We start from the raw sequence: 6,000 nt of genomic DNA on the forward strand, positions 1-6,000 counted from the left end.
TTTTGTGGATTCAGGAGCAGCTCTGAATCTGATGGATTTGGACTTTGCTAAAAGTTGTGGCTTGTCCATGACGCCTCTGCAGACGCCTATTCCTTTGAGTGGTATTGATGCCACTCCTTTGGCAGAGAATAAACCTCAGTTTTGGACCCAGGTGATAATGCGAGTGGCCCCAGATCACCAAGAAAATTGTAAATTTTTGGTTCTGCATAATACTATTGTTCTGGGTTTCCCCTGGTTGCAAACTCATAACCCAGTTTTGGATTGGAAATCTGTGTCTGTGGTGAGTTGGGGTTGTCACTGTGTTCTTACGGATGCTCCTGTTTTCTCCACCTCTCCTCAGTCTCATGATATTCCTGATTATCTGGCTGATTTCTCTGATGTATTTAGTGACAGTAAGTCTGCGTCTTTGCCTCCTCATAGAAATTATGACTGTGCAATTGAGTTGATGCCTGGGTGTAAATTTCCCAAGGGTCGGCTTTTCAACTTATCTGTACCCGAACATGATGCTATGTGATCCTATATTAAGGAGTCATTGGAGAAGGGTCATATTAGACCATCCTCGTCGCCTTTGGGCGCTGGTTTTTTTGTGGCTAAGAAAGATGATTCATTAAGACCGTGTATTGATTATCATTCCCTTAACAAGATGACGGTTAAATATCAGTACCCATTACATCTGATGTCTGATTTATTCTCCAGAGTTAAGAGGGCCTGCTGGTTTACTAAGCTTGACCTCAGGGGGGCGTATAATCTTATTCGCATCAAGCACGGGGATGAATGGAAGACGGCGTTTAATACTCCGGAGGGACATTTTGAGTACCTGGTGATGCCTTTTGGGCTCTCCAAAGCCCCTTCTGTCTTCCAGTCCTTTATGAATGATATTTTTCGAGACTTTGTAGATAAGTTTTTGATCATCTATCTGGATGATATTTTGATCTTTTCTAGTGATTGGGATTCCCATGTGGAACATGTCCGGACTGTGTTCCAGATTTTGAGGGAGAATTCCCTGTTTGTTAAGGGATCGAAATGCCTCTTTGGTGTACAGAGGATTTCATTTTTGGGTTTTGTCTTGTCTCCATCGACTATTGAAATGGACTCGGCCAAGGTACAGGCCATTTATGATTGGGTTCAGCCTACTTCTTTGAAGGCTCTCCAGAAGTTTTTGGGTTTTACTAATTTCTATCGTAAATTTATAGGTAATTTTTCTAGTATTGTCAAACCACTGACTGATCTGACCAAGAAGGGAGCTGATGTGCTGAATTGGTCTCCTGAGGCCGTCTCAGCATTTCAGGAGCTTAAGCGGAGATTTACTTCAGCTCCAGTTCTTCGGCAACCTGATGTCTCACTTCCATTTCAAGTGGAGGTAGACGCTTCTGAGATTGGTGCAGGAGCTGTTTTGTCCCAAAAAGATCCTGTGACTTCTAAGATGAATCCCTGTGCCTTCTTTTCTCGAAAGTTCTCCCCATCTGAACCTAACTATGACGTGGAGAATCGGGAATTGTTGGCCATGAAATGGGCATTTGAGGAGTGGAGACATTGGTTGGAGGGAGCTAGACATCAATTTGTGGTCCTCACCGATCCCAAGAATCTGATTTATCTGGAGTCAGCTAAACGCTTGAATCCTAGACAGGCTAGATGGGCCTTGTTTTTCATGCGTTTTAATTTTGTGGTCTCTTTTCTTCCGGGCACTAAGAATGTTAAGGCAGATGCCCTTTCTAGGAGTTTCTTTGCCGATTCTCTTAATGTGACTGAGCCTTCTACTATCCTAGGTGAGGGGGAAGTTCTTTCTGCCATTTCGCCCGATTTGAGACACACCCTGGAGGAATTTCAGGAGGATAAACCTGAGCGTTGCCCTATGGGAAGATTGTATGTTCCTGACTAGTGAAGAAAGATAGTGATGTCTGAAGTCCATTGCTCCGCATTGGCTGGTCATCCAGGTATTTTTAGTACCAGAGATTTGGTGAGTCGGTCGTTTTGGTGGCCTGCCTTGTCTCGTGATGTCAGGAATTTTGTACAGTCCTGTGGGACTTGTTCTCGGTCTAAACCCTGTTCTCATTCTAGTGGGTTGCTGATGCCCCTCCCGGTGCCCAGGAGGCCATGGACCCATATCTCAATGGATTTTAGTTCTGATTTTCCTGTCTCTCAGAGAATGACTGTTATCTGGGTGATTTGTGATAGATTTTCGAAGATGGCCCATCTTGTACCACTCCCAAAGTTGCCATCTTCCGCTGAGTTGGTACCCTTGTTTTTACAACAGGTGGTTCGGTTACACGGGATTCCTGAGAACATTGTGTCCGATAGAGGGGTCCAGTTTGTTTCCAGATTTTGGAAAGCCTTTTGTTCCAATCTGGGAATTCAGTTATCCTTCTCCTCCGCGTTTCATCCCCAGACCAATGGGCAGACTGAGAGAACAAACCAGACCTTGGAGTCTTATTTAAGATGTTTTATATCTGCTGATCAAGATGATTGGGTCTCATTTTTGCCCTTGGCCAAATTTGCGCTGAACAATAGAGCTAGTTCTGCCACTTTGATGTCACCCCTTTTCTGTAATTTTGGGTTTCATCCTCGATTCTCATCAGGACAAGTGGAATCTTCGTCCTGCCCAGGTGTGGACACTGTGGTTGTGAGAATGCAGCAGATATGGGACCAAGTGGTGGATAAGTTGTCACTCTCTCAGGAAAAGGCCCAGCGTTTTTCCAACTGGCATAGGACCATTGGTCCCCCGTTTAAAGTGGGTGATATGATTTGGTTGTCGTCTAAGAATATTCCTATGAAAGTTACATCTCCAAAATTTAAGCCAAGATTTATTGGACCTTATAAGATTTTGGAGATTCTTAATCCTGTGTCTTTTCGGTTGGCTCTTCCAGTTACGTTCAAAATCCATAACGTATTTCAAAAATCACTGTTGAAGAGGTTTGTTGAGCCAGTAGTTCCTGTGGCGGCTTCTCCTGACCCTGTTTTGGTTAAAGGCAATGTGGAATATCAGGTAGAGAAAATATTGGATTCTCGCTTGGTCAGACGGGGACTCCAGTATTTGGTCAAATGGAAGGGTTATGGCCAGGAGGATAATTCTTGGGTCTCTGCCTCGGATATTCATGCTGATAGATTGGTTCGTGCTTTTCACCGGGCCCATCCTGATCGGCCTGGTGGTGTGGATGAGGGTTCGGTGACCCCTCCTCAAGGGGGGGTACTGTTATGAGCTCATTTTCCGCTCCACCAGCTGGGAGTTCTCCTTCCATTCTCCCTCTGGTAGTGACAGGAGGTAGTGAGGTTAGTTTAATTGGTAATGGTCTGCCACCTGACGAGGAGGATAGTGATTGGATCTCCGGAGTATTAGACTGGATATAAGACAGTCAACGCCCTATCCTGTTGCTGGTGATTCAGTCTGTTTCTCAGGTCTTGGACTTCAGCTCTGCTCCAGTCATCTCAAGTTAAGTTTGTTTTTTGCTAATGTTCACACTTGCTCTTGTTGGTCAACTCAGTTTTTGTGTGGTCAGCCAGCCCGGCTGGGCTGTGCTGAATTTCCACTCTTATTTATCTGTATTTGCCAATTTGCCTTTTTGTCCTTTATTAGATTGGCCTCTTTTTGCTCTGTCTCAGAATATTCCAGAGTGCTGATATAGTGGGAGAAGTCTAGTGACTTCAGGGTTAATTTTATCAGAAGCGTTGGACATTATTTTTGGCAGGGTTTTTTGGCAGATTGTAGACAGTATCTTTCCTTTCCTGTCCTTTCAAGTTAGTTTGGCCCCATCGTTTGCTCAGCCTATTTTTCTGCCTTTGTTTGTGTTTTCATCTTGCTTCACCGTCAATACATGTGGGGGGCTATCTTTCCTTTGGGGTCTGCTCTGGGGAGTTAGTTTTCCTCTTTTCTTACTTTAGGCTTATTTAGCTCTCCGGTTGTGACGAGGCGTCCATGACCACCGTAGGCACGCTCCACGACTGCTTCTAGTTGTGTGTTAAGATCAGGGCTCTGCAGTCTGCAAAGTTACCAATCTCTCTGGTTTTCTGAGACTTAGCGTGTTTTGCTTTTTTCCTCCTCGGTGACCCATTCATAACAGAAGCCTTGCTGACAGTCAGCCATTGTCTGGTCAGGGAACTGTCCTTGACGAGGTGGAGGAAGAAGAGGAGGAGGAGGATGAGGGGGATGATTATTTTGGGCAGGAGGATGCTTTTCAGGGGGCAAAAGGAAATGTTGGCGTTCCAAGGTCAGGTACAGTGTTTGTACGTGACTGTAGGGATGTGGATTTTCCAGAAAGTACTCCTCCACCCAGCAGTGGCAGTGCATTATTGACACCTGGAACATTAGCCCAAATGTGCGATCATAAAAAGGGACCCCCGCATTGCCAAAATGATGAAGGATGACGATACTGGCTGGCCAGCATCCTCGATCCACGCTACAAAGGCAAATCACACAAGATCATGCCACAGGAGAACCTCGAGAAAAAATTGGCTAACAAACAAGCAACTCTGGTAAACCGTTTGTTTGAGGCTTTCCCAGCACACAGCAGCGGTGCTGTTTCTCCCACAAGCCGTAGTGGGCACAATGAAAGAGGTGTTCGTGGTGCACACAGCCGAAGTGACGTTGGAGACAGGGGTTTCATGACCATGTTGTGGACTGATTTCTCAAGTACCGCTCACACGACTCCTAATACTGCATCGATTAAAAGTGACAGGAGATAGCAGTTGGCAACTATGGTGACAAACTACTTATCCTCCCATACCGATGTTCTCCCTCACAGGTCATTCCCCTTTGACTATTGGGCCTCTAAACCGGACACCTGGCCTGAATTGGCACAATATGCCTTACAGGAGCTCGCTTGCCCTGCTGCTAGTGTGTTATCTGAAAGAGTCTTCAGTGCTGCTGGATCAATCCTGACAGAAAAAAGGACCCGTCTGTCGACCCAAAATGTTGATGATCTAACCTTCATTAAAATGAACCATGCATGGGTTTCAAAGGATTTTGCACCACCTTCCCCTGATGACACATAGGTTGCTAGAAAACTGCCTCGCTTTTGTTCTCTTCTTCCTCTGACTTGCCCAATTCCACCATTTACAGCTGCTTGTCCACCCTACACTTCAACATATGCCATTTTTTAAACCTCCCTAACTGGGCTGACAAACACCACCTCAAGGGCTGGGGTCAACACCTGGCGCACCCGGGCAAGTGCCGTTGCTCTGAACAGGTGGATGGGCCCACTGATGGCCAACTGCACTGGCACAGGGCCCCTCATAGTACAACACAGTGTCTCTGACGGTGGGAGGGCCCACTCACCGTCAGACACAACATCGTACTATGAGGAGCCCTGTGCCAGTACTGTCGCCCACGTGTGTGACCCACCTGCTTGGTCATGGCCACAGCACTTGCAAGTTACAATACTTACCTCTCCCTGCTACACCGCTGTGTAGTCTGGGCAGTTAATTCCTTCACAGGGACGCCACTAGAAATTTGGTGTATTGATCGATGATGGTTAAGATGTAGCTATGGCCTGTCCTGCTGGCCTCTACCTTCAGATGATCAATGGCTACCATTTGTAATGGACGTCAACTTACAAGCAGATGCAGTGGTGCTTTATGATCACCTTTCAAAGTTTTGATAGTCACAGACGTGTGACATTCCTGCCACCATTTTTTCAATGTCCCCGCTCATGCCAATCCAATAGAATTGCCTACGGCCTGTGGCTTTTGTCATTTGCCCTCCAAAATGCCCAGACACATCATGATAGGCACTGAGGACCATGTCTACATCTCTCCCTGTGATCACAATTTGATGGAGACGAGTAACGGTGATGTGATCCACGCTACTGCGATAAAGCTATCCTTTCTTCACAAAGAACCGTTTTCGCTGTCTCCACAGACACAGTAAGTGAGGGTCTGCATCGCCTCTGCAACATCTACCGGGAGGTTTTCCCGCGTTAAGTAATTCCCACATTTCTGCAAACACTCGACTTTCCGTCTGTACTTTTAGCCATGTAGTTTGCAGTAGCGGAGAGTCTGGACTGGCTT

The sequence above is a fragment of the Dendrobates tinctorius genome, unplaced genomic scaffold (assembly GCF_039654945.1).
Source record: "Dendrobates tinctorius isolate UK_male_01 unplaced genomic scaffold, ASM3965494v1 ptg000149l, whole genome shotgun sequence".
Classification (NCBI taxonomy): Eukaryota; Metazoa; Chordata; class Amphibia; order Anura; family Dendrobatidae; genus Dendrobates; species Dendrobates tinctorius.